At 43.2% G+C, this 16,195-nt stretch overlaps 1 protein-coding gene across 8 annotated transcripts in view; it reads left to right on the forward strand.

Moving 5' to 3' along the window:
• Positions 1-16,195, forward strand: part of rapgef2 (Rap guanine nucleotide exchange factor (GEF) 2) — a 562,209-nt gene that overhangs the window by 109,402 nt on the left and 436,612 nt on the right. The window lies entirely within an intron of this gene.

Below are 16,195 nucleotides of genomic sequence, written 5' to 3' on the forward strand. Positions count from 1 at the left end.
TTGAAGGTCCTGTGCACCTTTTGAAGGTTTCTGCAGTGCATCTTGTAGATGGTACACAGGCAGCCGCTGTTGGTCGGTGGCGGCGGGTTTGAATGTTTGTGGAAGGGGGAGCAATCAAGCGGACTGCTTTGTCCTGGATGGTGTCAAGCTTCTTGAGTGTTGTTGGAGCTGCACTGATACAGGCAAGTGAAAAGTATTCCATTACATTCCTATGGATCATAGTTTGAGGATAAGAGTAAACCTTTTTAGGACTGAGGTGGGGAGAAATTTCCTCACCCAGAGAGTGGTGAATCTGTAGAATTCACGACCACAGAAGGTAGTTGAGGCCAAAATATTGTGTAATTTCGAGAAGGAACCAGAGAAAGTCTTGGGGCTGAAGGGATCAAGTGAAATGGGGGGAAGGCCGAACCAGGGTACTGAACTTAATGAGCAGTCATGATCATAATGAATGGTGGAGCAGGCTTGTAGGGCTCAATGGCCTCCTCCTGCTTCTATTTTCTATTCTGTTTCACGCAGTCACATTCAAAATTGGGGCTCAGTATCAAATTGCATCCATAGCTCATAATTCCTTCAAATCAATCTCTTCAAAACATTTACTTTAAAAAAAATAAATTTAGAGTATCCAATTCTTTCTTTTTTCCAATCAAGGGGCTAATTCACCTACCCTGAATATCTTCTTGGGTTGCAGGGGTGAGTAAATAATTCAACCTGGAACAGCATATTTCTATGTTGAGCTGCACAGTGGAGAAAAACTGTTGCACAGAATCAAGAGGCAATTCCCGTTACAGTTTGGAAGGGAGGTTTTGGCAAGCGAAACTGTAGACCAGTTAAAGTCAACTGGAGTGATTACAAATATAGCCGAGAAGATGAGGAAGAATTTGCTAAGGCATTCATGGAGGGATTTCAACCATACGATTTTTCTTTGCATGCGCATGCGTAAATGACATTGCAACATTTAAATTATTTCAAAAGCACAGGTTAGAGTAATCGTGAAAATATCCATTTGAGAGAAATTGTATACTTTGATACTGATATCTATTTTCTTTTTAAAAAAAATATTTTTATTCTCCTTTTTCACATTTTATCCCAAATGTACACCTACCAACAACAATCAGTAACAAATGTAATTTCAATCCCCATATCAACAACAACAATTCCACACTCCGACCAAACCAGGATCACCCATCGTCACCATTAACACCTACAGCCCCCCCCCCTCCCCAAAATGCTCGATGTAATCCAATTATCCAATTCTTGAAAATGCATAATGAATAACGCCCATGAATTGTAGAACCCCTCCATTCTTCCCCTCAGTTCAGACTTGACCTTCTCAAGGATCCACCTTCAGGCCATCAATCCCGGTTGGGTCGACACCCCGAATATGGTCTCCCGAGGGCCTGGGTCCGTTTCACATGCACTGCTTTAGAGATTGCCCTAAAAACCTCCTTCCAGTAATCCTCCAGCTTTGGGCAGGACCAAAACATATCAATGTGGCTTGTCTCCCCCCCCCCCCCCAATCCCGGGCGCAACGTTCACACACATCTTCTACTCCTCCAAAGAATCGGCTCATCCTCACCCTCGTGAGCTGTGCTCTATATACCACCTTCAGCTGTATCAGCCCCAACCTCGCGCACGAGGTGGAGGCATTCACTCTCCGGAGCACCTCACACCAGAACCCCTCCTCCATATCCGCTCCCAACTCTTCCTACCACTTTGCTTTGATCCCTTCCAGCGGTGCCTACTCCTCTTCCAAAATAGCCCCATAAGCCGCCGACACTACCCCCTTCTCCAGTCCCCCTATCGTCAGCACCTCCTCCAGCAATGTGGAGACCGGCTCCACCGGGAAGGTCTGTATCGCCTTTCTGGCAAAGTCTTGAACCTGCAAGTATCTAAATATTTCCCCCAGCTCCAGCCCATGCTTCCCTCCCAGCTCCTTCAATCCTGCAAACCGACCCGCAAGATACAAATCGTTTAGTGTCCTAATTCCTTTCTCCTCCATCTTCGAAAATTTCCATCCCACTTCCCTGGTTCAAACCTAAGGTTCCCCTGAGTCGGCATTTTCCTTGACCCTGCCCCGACCCGAAGTGCTAACGAAACTGCCTCCAAATTCTCAACAAAGCCATTACTACCGGACTCCCTGAGTATTTTCCCGGGGCCGTTGGGAGCAACGCTGTTGCTAGCGCCTTCAATCCCGACCCCCTACCCAAATTCTCTTACATTTTGACCCACTGGGAATGAACCGTTCTGACCCAGCTTCGTACCTTTTCCACATTCGCCACCCAGTAATAATACATCAGGTTCGGAAGACCCAAACCCCCTGCCTGCCTTGTTGCTCGTTCTGGGTGAGTGTGCTTTACACTCAAATGGCTCTGTTTTATTCCTTAGCTCTAGAGTCGCCAGGTATCCTTATGATACCGCCACAAGATTCAAGTTCAAGTTCAGACCAATGACTCAATACACCAGTTAGTAAGTTCAAACAAGACACGTTTATTATTACACAGTTATTTACTATTCATGCATATAACACTAAAAGACTAGGCTATTCCTACCACTAACAGGCCAATACTTATCTGGAATAAGGGAACTGCCGGATCAGGGAACAACGGCCTCTTGCTTTGTCCTGGATCCGCAGTCCAGTTGGTGTGGACTAAAGGGGTCAGGAGTGTCAATTCTCGTAGTGTGCGTTGTATGACACTTACTTGATGGCTGTTGCTGACCAGGCCTCTCTTTCTCAAGGTCTTCTGCTGCAAAGGTGTTCTGCTAGGAGGGCCGGCTGGTCAAGAAGAAGGAATCAGTCCTGGGACCTGACTTTTATAGGTCCCAGGGGCTTTGCGCCCTTCTGGGCGGACCATCTATAAACTTGCAATTGATTGGGTCTCTTCCCAATCGATTGATTTGAATTTCCCCAATAACGGGGCTGTTCCTCGATCACTGGGCGGTTCTTTCCACCTTATTTGTGTCCTTTGTTTCAGACTCCACTGGCGCCGGGATGTCTGACCTTCTATAGAATGTTTCAAACTCTTCTAATTGTTTTGTCCATTGTGCCTGGGAATCATCGGGAATTGCTTCATTAATATGCAAACTCGTTAGTTACAATGCTGTCTGGTTTCTTTAGCAGCTAGAATACACAGGGGATTCTGCAAACTGCTTGCCTCTTTGCAGCTGTCCATTTTTCCCTGTAACCTTTGCGTTCTTCCATTTTGTGTGAGGAAGTGGCCAACCCAGGTGGCTACAGCCTTCCCCTTTGTAGTAGCACCTTTCTAACTCTGGCTACCTTCCCTCCCCATATGAACAAAATAATCATTCCTTCAATCTCTCTAAGAAATGCCGTTGGCAGGAAAATCGGCAGGCATTGGAAAATAAACTGAAATCGCAGCAACAGTGACAGAGGGAGACCATCCCACCTGCCAGATCAGCTTTCACCCTCCCCACCAAATTAGAAATGTTGTACCTACGGAGTACCCCCCCCACCGAATCCCTAGCAGCCTGCACCCCCAAATATCCAAAGTGAGTTGCTGCCCTATGGCAGCCCCTCCCCACCCACGGCCGAGACACCACAAAATATTCACTCTTGTCAAGATTTAATTTGTACCCCGAGAAAGAACCAAACACGCTAAGCAGCTCCAGTATTCCCCCTATTGTCACATTTGGTTCTGACACGTATAACAACAAGTCATCGGCATACAAGGACACCCTAATCTCTACCCCCCGGCACTATCCCTTTCCATACCCCCAAACTTTTTAACGCGATGGCCAACAGCTCAAGCACGAGTGCAAACAGTAAGGGGGACATAGTACATCTCTGTCTAGTCCCACGGTGGAGGGAAAAGTATCCCGAGCTGCTGCTATTTGTGCGGATACTCGCCCTCGGCTCCTTATACAGTAGATTTATCCAGTCTGCAATCGTCGTCCAATCCTAAACCGCTCCAGAACAGCCATCAAGTACCCCCATTCTACCCTGTCAAACGCTTTCTTGCCGTCCAATGCCACAACCACCTCTGTTTCCTTCTCCTCCGCCGGTGTCATAACCACAGTTCAATACCCTCCTAATGTTTGAAAAGAGCTGCCTCCCACTCACGAACCCCGTCTGATCTTCACCTATCACCTTCGAGAGACACTCCTCCAGCCTACCTGCCAGTACCTTTGCCAATATCTTTGCGTCCACGTTTAAAAGTGATATAGAACATAGAACATACAGTGCAGAAGGAGGCCATTCGGCCCATTGAATCTGCACTTAAGCCCTCACTTCCACCCTATCCCCTTAACCCAATAATCCCTCCTAACCTTTTTGGACACTAACGGCAATTTATCATGGCCAAACCACCTAACCTGCACATCTTTGGAATGTGGGAGGAAACCCACACAGACAAGAGGAGAAAGTGCAGACTCCGCACAGACAGTGACCCAGCGGGGAATGGAACCTGCCAACCCTACTGCTGTTAAGCCATAGTGCTAACCTCTATGCTACCGTGCCGCCCTATACGACCCACGCTCCGCCAGAGCTTTATTTTTTTTAAGTAAGCGGGAAATCGATGCCTGCCCCAAAGTTTGTGGAAACACCCCTTCCCTATTGCCTCCACAAACATCCCCACCATCAGCGGTACCAACCTATCCTTGAGTTTCTTCACTCTGTGGTTGCAGTCTCTGGGAAATAGGTGTACTCGAGAGGTTCAGGTTGGCGCAATTCCATCCGTTGACCACCAGATGACGTTTCACCTAAGAATTCCAGGTCAGTGCAGTTCTCGTCGCTGCCACCAGATCATCCTGTACATAGGATGCTCAGATCAGTGCACTTCTGCCTTTCTACCACCGTTTGGCACTTTCACTTCCTTGTGAGAACAATAATACAGTTCTGGTCCAGGAAGTTGGTTTTTAGTTGCCTGATTCCTGTACAAGACCACAAATGCTTCCACAGTAAGCTTTAATTCTTCACTCTTCCCAGCCCCTGACACACACTGTTCAAAGGTTACTGACCTTTGGGAAAACTTGTACGTTCACACTCTAGACCCCTTTCCCAGGTTTGTTGGTGTCTGTGCTCCTTTAACACAGGAAAATCTTCACAGATTTGGCTACAATGCTTCTTTAAAATCGACATGCACAGAGAGAGAGACTTCTGGATCCTTGTTTGCTGGCTGCTTAACAGAACTGGACAAAAGATGACACTCTCCGGGAAAACTTGACTTCTTCTCTGAAAGTAAATGACTGGCTTTGCTAACCACTGGCCCCGATAGGAGGACATTGAAAATTCCACCTAGACCGATTGGCTGCTTACCAATTCTATCAAATGACATCTCAGATTCTGTCACAGAATCCAAAGGGGATGTTTTCGGACCCGCCCATCTGAAAGGGGGTTTGTCATAGTGTCTAAAGACTACAATTTAAACTGAAAACCCAAAGACTGCAGTAACATTGCAGCAGCCAACCCCATAGAATATATATCAGAATAGGCAGCAGGACGGGCATTGCAAGGGAACATAGGACAGACAGACAATATCCTAACACCGTGCCTAGACTTTTGAGCATTTATTTTCTTTTCCTGCTGTTTTCAGCTTGTCGAATCAGAGACTGGCTTCTCAACAGCTTTACAGTTGACAATTGTTATGGGCTAGAATTTAGAGAACCACAAAGTGTATCATGGAGTTCACCTGATCCACGACTTTTACTAGATTGTGGTATGGGGAGCACACGGCCCACTCTACAAATTGTGGTACAGCAGAGATCAAAAAGTAATTTTTAAAGCAAAGCAATGTTTATTCCATGAACTCAAGTTAACCTTTTTAAAACATACAGTGAACATCTTAGCAACCATCAATTCAAATGCAGCCCCCAAAGAATACAACACTAAGTAATCCTTAAACTTTCCTATTAACATCCATAAGACATAAAAACAACCTTTTTAACAGAAGCACATCAGGTTTAAATTCTCTACTGAGAACAGTCATCACTCTGAATTCGCCAAATGATCAAGAGATAGTCTTTACATGGCAGAGAGAACAACAATACACATTCTTTGGCTGGCTGCAGCTCCAACATTGAAACAAAACCAAAAAACACAGATACACCCAAGCTTTTCTCAAAGTGAAACTAAAAAGCAGAGCCAGAGCTCAGCTGTACCCACACTCTGACATCACTGCAGTCACATGAGCAGACAAACATTTCTTAAAGTGACATTCTCGTGACTCAATTCAAAATGTTCTTAAATAAAAGGAAAACAACTTTAATTTACTCCCTACACCTGCAACTATATATATGTAAATCAATATAGTTCAAAGCCACTTAGATGTAAAATTACCAATCAGGCTTTCTTGCTTTCCTCTGTGCAAAGACTTTGGAGAGAACCTTCCTGGACACCACCTGAACTCCTGTCTTGAGATTAAAATCCTATGGCAAACTGCAATACTACCGATAGACCTGGCTCCATCCCTTAATTATATCTTAAAGCATTCCATGGTCTCCTCCCACTAAGATGTCCCATGACCTATTTTTCCAGGAATAAGCACCATAACACAAATGCTCTACATACCAGAATCCTCCCATATTAAACAAGGTTGCATTTGCCATTGATCTGTAAACAAGTAAATGGTTAAAACCAACGATTAACACACTTTTACGACTCCTTAATCACAGTTTTAACAGATCAACTGCCTGTATGTATCTTAAGTCAGGGCTTTTAAATAACATTGCCAAAATAAATATAAAATATAACAAGTAACAATTTCCTACATTCTCACAGTGCTGTGTGCACCCAGCCAGTTTCTTCTCTGCAAAATTTGAGGAAGCAATGTTGTTAAATGTAGAACTGTAAGGTGACATTGGAATAAACTCAACAACATTGAGCAAGTGTGGGAGTACTTTCACCTCCTGGAGGTATCTGATTCACAGGACAAGGGGAGGAGTGTATTAATAAGTGTTAGTTAATAAGAGCATTAAAAATGTCATTTTATTGTCCTTTGTAAACCTTCAACTTTTAGCCAACTTGGTTCTTCTTGAATTTAAAGCTTGAATTTCAGTCTGAAAAGCTGGGATTATAAATTAAAATGAAATCTAGGTGGAGGAAATGGCATAAGTGAGAATTTGCTCAGAGCCCAAAGAGGATAGTAATTTATCTGAACTGTTAATAAACATCAGTGCTAGCTTTCTAGTGGCATGGTGCTGAAAGCTTTGCCTACTGTTCACCTAAGAAAAACGGCAATTGTATGTTTTTCGTGAGCCACTAGGAGGAGACAGAAGGCAGACAATATGCTTTTCCCCTGAGTTCTGTATGTGCTGCTGTAGCTGTAACTGCAATGCAGAGGCATTGCAAAAATAAATTACAATGACAATGAGATTTTAATGTTTTAAAATAAAAGGTCATCCCTGCCGTGTTTCCCTGAAAAACAGAAATGAGAAAATTGGCAAATGTTTGTGATTGAAAATGGAAGCCCTATCGGAGATTGTTTTATATTTTTGATTAATTCAGCTCTAATTATCTTGAAAAAGATGAGGAAAATCATGATGTTTTAAATGAATATCTTTCTTTGGAAGTGTATTTTGAATGTCTTGTGACTGGTTTAATATTTAGATAAAATTAGCAAGGTGCAGCAATCTGGCATAAACCCCATAACTGATAGATTAGATGGCAACATGATATAATCTCCTTGTCCTTGGTAGGTGATCAGACTGTGGCTCATGGTGTAAATGTAGGCAGGCTTGTTAAATATTAAACTGTTAAACGAACAGCATTAAGTAACACTTGTTTCCTTGTAAACTTTACTAATCTCGATGGCAACAAAACACTTGTCCCATGCTAAATGTCAATGTTAAACTGACCTTTGGTACACCGCACTTTTAATGGCCCATTTACCATCCTTACTCCACTGAAACTGACAGTAACTTTGGGAGTCTGCGTACACACAGAATAATGCAGAAATTCAGAAGTTCTGATGATTTTACGCCCTTCCAGAGGATGCACTGTTATCGTCCCTGCTGAGTGCAAACCGTAGAGGGATCAGTGAATTGACGGAAAGTTGCCACTTTTGCACTCTTAGTCTTGCTGTAGAATCAAGGAAGAAGAGTAGGAGGGCTCTCCACAGTGTCCTGGCCAATATTTTATATTGCTTCCATCACAAAAAATTGATTATCTAGTCATTATCAAATGGCTGTTTATGAGAGTTTGCTGTCTGCCAATTGACTGCCGCATTTCATAAAGCAGTGACTACACTTAAAAAGTACTTTTAAAAGTCTTTCACAGGATATCGGTGTGTTGTTGGCTGGCCAACATTTGTTGCCCATCACTAATTGCCTTTGAGAATGTATTGGTGAGCCGTGACCTTTAATCACTGCAGTCCATGTGATATAGCTACATCTGCAGTGCTGTGAGGGAGGAAGTTCCATGATTTTGATCCAGTGACAGAGGGAACAACACTATAGTTCCAAGCCAGGATGGTATATGGTTTGGAGGGGAACTTGCAGGTGGTGGTGTTCCCATACATCTGTTGACCTTGCCCTTCTAGTTGGTATAGGGCACTGGTTCACCAGCTGTAAAGCTCTTTCGGATGCTCTGAGGCTGTGATAAGTGCTATTTAAATGTAAGCCTATCCTTCACTTTCTCTTCTTGCTCCCTGTTGTAGAAATGCCAAATTTGATTTTCCATATGATTTACAATTTTTAGTGGGGTTTGAAGTTTCAAAATGTAAGATAATTGAAGCACCTGTTTTGGGAAGCTGGTAAATCGACCTGAAGTAATTGCAATTCAAAGGATGACTGCTTATTTATTAAGGTCTGAGATGGAAGTGTGAAAACACTAAGCAATGAGTGACCTCTTACTGAGTCTTTGTGGAGACAAAATGTCTACTTGTGAAAAAGATTATTATTATTACAGCTATCACTACAAAGGGTTTACATGTGGGTCCAAGAAAAAAGAAAAATTAGAAATAAATGGGTCAACAGGGAATATCTTAAGTATCCGTACACTTTCAGATCAAAGGACAGGTTCAACATTGGAGGTAATTGGTTTACATTTCTATCTGTAAAATCCCAGGTATGCCATGTTGTAGAAATAGATTATGCAGGGAAGCAGTACGTGGTACAGTGGTTAGTGCTGCTGTCTCAGCGCCAGGAACCCGGGTTCAATTCTGGTCTTGGGTGACTGTGTGGAGTTAGCACGTTCTCCGTGTATCTGCGTGGGTTTCTTTGGGTGTTTATGTTTCCTCCCACAGTCCAAAAATGTACAGGTTAGGTAGATTGGCCATGCTAAATCACCTCTTAATGTTCAAAGTTGTGTAGGCTAGGTGGGGTTACGGGGCTAAGGCGGGGGATTGTGGATGGGTAATGTGCTCTTTTGAAGCATTTGTGCATACTTGTTTAGTCATGATCCCAGTACTCACTGACCTACATTGATTGGTCCCTTGTCCACCAATGCTCTGGTTTTACTTTTTCTAGTCCCTACATTTCTTCAGCCTTCCCGCTTGTTACTTGTAATCTTCACCAGAAAATCAACCACTTGAGAATTCTGCATTCTCCAACTCTGGCCTTTTGTGCATCACTTACTTCCTTTGCCACCACTGGCAACTGCACATTGAGCTGCCAAGGTTATAAGCTCTTGAATTTCCACCCTAAATCACTTTCTCTCTGTTCTCTACCTCCACTTTTCTCTCCTTTGAAATGCACCTCACAATCCTACCTTTTTGGTAATCTGGATGCAGGGTGTTCAGGAAAGATGTGGAAGAAAAAAAACAAGAACAAATTACAGAGAGGTGCAAAAAATATGGAGCAGCCATAATGAGGGGCATTTACTATCCCAGTCTACATTAGGACAATTATAGTGTAAAGAATGGGGGGGGGGGGGTTTCCCGAAGTGTGTTCAGAAGAATTTTCTTGATCGATATGTTTCCAGTCCAATGAGAAAGGAGGCATTGCTGGATTTGGTTCCAGGAAATAATGTGGGTGAAGTGGATCAAGTTTCAGTCGAGCAACATTTAAGAGACAGTGACCATAGTGTCATAACGTTTAGATTAGCTATGGAATAGGACAAAGAGCAATTGAGATTAAAAATAAAATGGTCAGTTGTCAGGTGACAACAAATTTGGTCCAGGGAAATTTGAATCAATGAATGGCAGGCAAAACGTTAATGGAACAATAGGCTTCCTTTTAAAAGAGGACACGATTCGGATACAATTGCATGAAAGGAAAGGTGGGGCAAACGAAGCCACAACTCCCTGGATGATGAAAGAGATTGTGAATAAATTAAGCTGAGAAAGAGAACGTGCAAGATAGATGTCAGGCTCATAATAATAGGGAGAGTCAGGCTGAAGAGGTACTGGGAAAAGGAAATGAGCAGCAAAGTGAAAGTATGAGAAGAGACTGGCAGCTACCCTAAATAAGGAATCCAGAAGTAGTTTATAGGTATATAAATAGCAGAAGTATGGTAAAAGGAGTGGAGCCGATTAGGGAGATTAAGTATGGAGGTAGAGTATATGGCTGAAGTATCGAATAAGTATTTTTCACCTGTCTTTATCAAGAAAGATGACTCGGCAGAATCACATTGAAAGGGGAGGTGGTGCAGAGACTGGGTGGGCTAAAAAAATGCTAAAGACAAGGTATTAAAAAGGCTTTACTATACTTAAAGTTGGTAAGTCACCAGGACCGAATGAGATGCACAAGGCTACTGAGGGAAGTAAGAATGGAAATTGCGGAGGCATTGGCTACCATTTCTTATCATCTTTAGACTCTGGGGTGGTGCCAGAGAACGGGATAGTTGAAATGTTGCATCTTTGTTGAAAGAAATATGTAATTTTTGTACACAGAAGGGTATTGGATAATTCGGGCATTGTCAAACTCAGGGGCGTGACCCATGGGTGGGTCGGCGGGGGGGGTGTTAGGAGGGTTGCGGAGCCGCCCGTCACGGCACTCCCGATTGGCCAAATCCACGCGCAACAGCTGCAGCAGTCGGCTTTTCATAATGCCGGCTGCGAGTGGCCTTCAAAATGGCCAGGAACAGACAAAAAAAATTTGGCCGCACTGCGCATGCGTGCCTGATCATCGGTGCGCATGCGCATAGTTTTGTGCATGCGCACCGATGATAGGGCACACATGCGCAGTGCAGCCGCATTTTTTTATATGGTCGCAGCCCTTTTTTTTCAAGTTCGGGGGGGCCAGAGGGATAAAGGGACCATTGGGGCCAAAGGAACCAAAAACCATTTCCTCCATTTTTTGTCAGCAACAAACAAGGTAAGAGAAAATGATGGGTCACAAAGGTCGGCCGTGTTGGGTCCCGAAGGTTGGCCGGTTGGTAAAAATGGGTCCCTGGAAACAAAATTTGGAAAATACTGGGATAATTATTCAAAGAGTAAGATTTGCAGAACTAAGGGGGCAAGGTGGGGAGGTTTGATAGCTAAGTGCTGTTCCAGAGATCTGGCACAGGCACAATGGACTGAATAGTTGCCTCCTCTGCTGTAACCATTTTATTTGTCCTCATGTGTCAATCATGGCTCAGTTGGTGGAACTCTACCCCATCTGCCTGCTTGGGTAGTTGTGAAGGATCCAATGGCATCATTTTGAAGAGAGTAGTGTAGTAAGAAGTCTTACAACACCAGGTTAAAGTCCAACAGGTTTGCTCACCCCAGTCCAACGCCGGCATCTCCACATTTTGAAGAGAAGCAGGGGAGTTATACTCAGCTGTCTTGCTAATATTGATCCTTCAGTGAACATCAGAAAAACATAATCTGGTCGCGGTCACATAACTGAATTCTCCTTCAGTCTACCCAAACAGGTGCCGGAGTGTGGCGACTAGGGGCTTTTCACAGTAACTTCATTGCAGTGTTATTGTAAGCCTACTTGTGACAATAATAAAGATTATTATTATTTAGTCTGTACAATTGGCTGCCACATTTACATTACAACATTGATTATACTTCACAATGCCAGGTTGCTTGTCATTTCAGTCTTTAATAACTCAAAATTTTAAAGCAGCAATTCATAAATGTTGCATTTAAATACTGACCAACTTTCATGCACCCGTGCGATTTCTAGTATGGTATAACTTGTCAACAAAGTGAACATCAACGTATCTAACGTTATGCTCACCATATAAAACTGGGATTTAGTATGTTTGACCTATAATTCAGCTGCACGCTTTCCAATAATAAGCTTATGTTGTAGGCCTGGAGGCTCTAATGTCACGTGTGTGTCTTGGCCTCTGTTTCAGATTAAAATTTATATACTGAATAAAAAGCTTTGTGTGCACAACAGTTCTCTTGTCTCGGACAGCTGCCCCCAGATTTCCATTGTCAAAACTGCAAAATTCAAACACTTTCTTTTCAGATTCTTTCCTTGTGCCTTTGCATAATTGGAAGAAATTCAAAAATATTGCAGGTGGTCAATATGATGATTGTGTATATGTGGAGTGAGGGATAAATGTGTATATGTAGAGTGAGGGATAAATGTATTTCTGCCAATGATTCCTTAAAACAAGGAATCTCTCCTGTTGTATTTGACTGCACATCTTTCCTTTGATGTTAGGGCTGAGGAGTGAGAAAATTTGATTGATAGAATGAATACATGATGCATTGAAGCCTACTTGTGACAAGTGATTATTATTTATGGGCAGCACGGTGGCGCAGTGGATAGCACTGCTGCCTCACGGCGCAGAGGTCCCAGGTTCGATCCTGGCTCTGGGTCACTGTCCGTGTGGAGATTGCACATTCTCCCCGTGTTTGCGTGGGTTTTGCCCCCACAACCCAAAGATGTGCAGGGTAGTTGGATTAGCCACGCTAAATTGCCCCTTAATGGGAAAAAAATAATTCGGTACTCTAAAAATGTATTTAACGGGGCTGGTTTAGCACACTGGGCTAAATAGCTGGTTTGTAATGCAGAACAAGGCAGCAGCGCGGGTTCAATTCTTGTACCAGCCTCCCCGAACAGGTTTCGGAATGTGTCTACTAGGGGCTTTTCACAGTAACTTCGTTGAAGCCTACTTGTGACAATAAATGTTTATGGGCAGCACGGTAGCACAAGTGATTCACAGCGTCAGGGTCCCAGGTTCAATTCCCTGCTGGTCACTGTCTGTGTGGAGTTTGCATGTTCTCCCCGTATCTGCGTGGGTTTCCTCCAGGTGCTCCTGTTTCCTCCCACAGTCCCACAGTCCAAAGACGTGCAGGTTACGTGGATTGGCCATGATAAAAGTGCCCTCAGTGACCAAAAAAGGTTAGGAGGGGTTATTGGGTTACGGGGATAGGGTGGAAGTGAGGGCTTAAGTGGGTCGGTGCAGACTTGATGGGCCGAATGGCCTCCTGCACTGTATGTTCTATGTACTCTATGTACCATGTACTAGAATGCACGGCATCCTTTTGTAATTTAAAAACTATAATGACACACAATTATATTACCAAAAGTATCTATTTATGATGATGCATTTATGCATGTATTATTTATATAAGGCATTATTCAAACAGAATTGGTTAATGTTGCAGAATGTCCCCAAGCAATTCAGAATGGAAATTCAGAACTAAGCAGAAGGCTGTAAAAAGCCTTTAGATGTTAATGATACAATACAGGCATTTCAACATGCTCATTTTCAGCAAGTTTTTAAAAACACATTTTCGTATCTATGGCTTTGCAATAACCTTGGATGTGCAAATAATATATTAAACATAATTGAAATAGAACATAGAACATAGATCGATACAGCGCAGTACAGGCCCTTCGGCCCACGATGTTGCACCGACATGGGAAGTCAAAAACTAAAGGCCATCTAACCTACACTATGCCATTATCATCCATATGCTTATCCAATAAACTTTTAAATGCCCTCAATGTTGGCGAGTTCACGACTGTTGCAGGTAGGGCATTCCACGGCCTCACCACTCTTTGCGTAAAAAACCTACCTCTGACGTCTGTCCTATATCTATTACCCCTCAATTTAAGGCTATGTCCCCTCGTGCTAGCCACCTCCATCCGCGGGAGAAGGCTCTCACTGTCCACCCTATCTAACCCTCTGATCATTTTGTATGCCTCTATTAAGTCACCTCTTAACCTTCTTCTCTCTAACGAAAACAACCTCAAGTCCATCAGCCTTTCCTCATAAGATTTTCCCTCCATACCAGGCAACATCCTGGTAAATCTCCTCTGCACCCGTTCCAACGCTTCCACATCCTTCCTATAATGAGGCGACCAGAACTGTACGCAATACTCCAAATGCGGCCGTACCAGAGTTTTGTACAGCTGCAACATGACCTCATGGCTCCGGAACTCAATTCCTCTACCAATAAAGGCCAACACACCATAGGCCTTCTTCACAACCCTATCAACCTGGGTGGCAACTTTCAGGGATCTATGTACATGGACACCGAGATCCCTCTGCTCATCCACACTGCCAAGAATTTTACCATTAGCCAAATATTCCGCCTTCCTGTTATTCTTTCCAAAGTGAATCACCTCACACTTCTCTACATTAAACTCCATTTGCCACCTCTCAGCCCAGCTCTGCAGCTTATCTATGTCCCTCTGTAACCTGCAACATCCTTCCACACTGTCTACAACTCCACCGACTTTAGTGCCGTCTGCAAATTTACTCACCCAACCTTCTGTGCCCTCCTCTAGGTCATTTATAAAAATGACAAACAGCAACAGCCCCAGAACAGATCCTTGTGGTACGCCACTCGTAACTGAACTCCATTCTGAACATTTGCCATCAACCACCACCCTCTGTCTTCTTTCAACTAGCCAATTTCTGATCCACATCTCTAAATCACCCTCAATCCCCAGCCTCCGTATTTTCTGCAATAGCCGACCGTGGGGAACCTTATCAAACGCTTTACTGAAATCCATATACACCACATCAACTGCTCTACCCTCGTCTACCTGTTCAGTCACCTTCTCAAAGAACTCGATAAGGTTTGTGAGGCATGACCTACCCTTCACAAAACCATGCTGACTATCCCTAATCATATTATTCCTATCTAGATGATTATAAATCGTATCTCTTATAATCCTCTCCAAGACTTTACCCACAACAGATGTGAGGCTCACCGGCCTATAGTTACCGGGGTTATCTCTACTCCCCTTCTTGAACAAAGGGACCACATTTGCTACCCTCCAGTCCTCTGGCACTATTCCTGTAGCCAATTATGACATAAAAATCAAAGCCAAAGGCTCAGCAATCTCTTCCCTGGCTTCACAGAGAATCCTAGAATACACCGACCAACGTAACTACTTGAAAATACTTACTTTCAGAACAATTTTGTGGGATAGTTCAGTTTGGAGATTAAGGTAAAATCATGGATAGAATAGAATGCTTGAAAGAAAATGGACTTACCATTAAAAAGCAGATAGTTATCAAGAAAAATGGTTAAACTTTTTATTAGGCGAGGATATTGAAAGTAAGGTCTCCGGTTTCCAGAAGTTACTAACATTGTTGGGAGAGAAAATAATACGAACATTTCAGTTGAATTTAGGATTTGGATGTTTGATTAAACTAGGTCAGTTGATAACAAAGGTCAAATCGTAAGCATGGGAACAAAGTAAAGGAGTAGCTGTTGAATGGAACAGTTGTGTAAATGCTGATCGGGAAAGCGATTTGGGAATTGTTGAAAACTATCACAGTGAAAAAGACAAATTAGGTACAGTGTTGAACAAGCAGGGGGAAAGAATAGAAAACAAAAATTGGGTTATGATACTGAAGTGGTTGAAGCCTATGTGAATTTTAAGAGTATAGGTTCATCTTGCAAAGACCTTTCAGTGCTGTATATTCTTTCAGCTTAACCAGACCTTGCTGGTTTTTACGCTTCACTTGAACCTCCTCCCATTCCTCATCATCTAATCTCAATCAGCACTACCCTGTATTCCCTTCTCCCTCATATGCTTGTTGCACTTGCAAGTTGGCCTTCAGTGACTTATGAACAATAGCATCCTGGTCCCTTTGACATCAGCACGTTCCATCTCTCCTCATTTAAGAAATGTTCTGGATATTTGTTTTCCTGCCAAAGTGGATAACGTCACATTTTTCCATATGAAATTCCATCTGCTATGTCTTGCACACAATTTGTCTGTCTAAATTTCCTTGAAACTCCTTGAAACCCCGTTGTATCTTCCTCACAACTTGCATTTCCACCAGGTTTTGTCATCAAACTGGGAAATATTACATTTGGTCCAAATCATTGATATAAGGTGTGATTGTATGGCCTCTTGTGCCTGACTTGGGATGTGATGAGGCTGTTAA

This window comes from Scyliorhinus canicula, chromosome 3 (assembly GCF_902713615.1).
Source record: "Scyliorhinus canicula chromosome 3, sScyCan1.1, whole genome shotgun sequence".
NCBI classification, from domain to species: domain Eukaryota; kingdom Metazoa; phylum Chordata; class Chondrichthyes; order Carcharhiniformes; family Scyliorhinidae; genus Scyliorhinus; species Scyliorhinus canicula.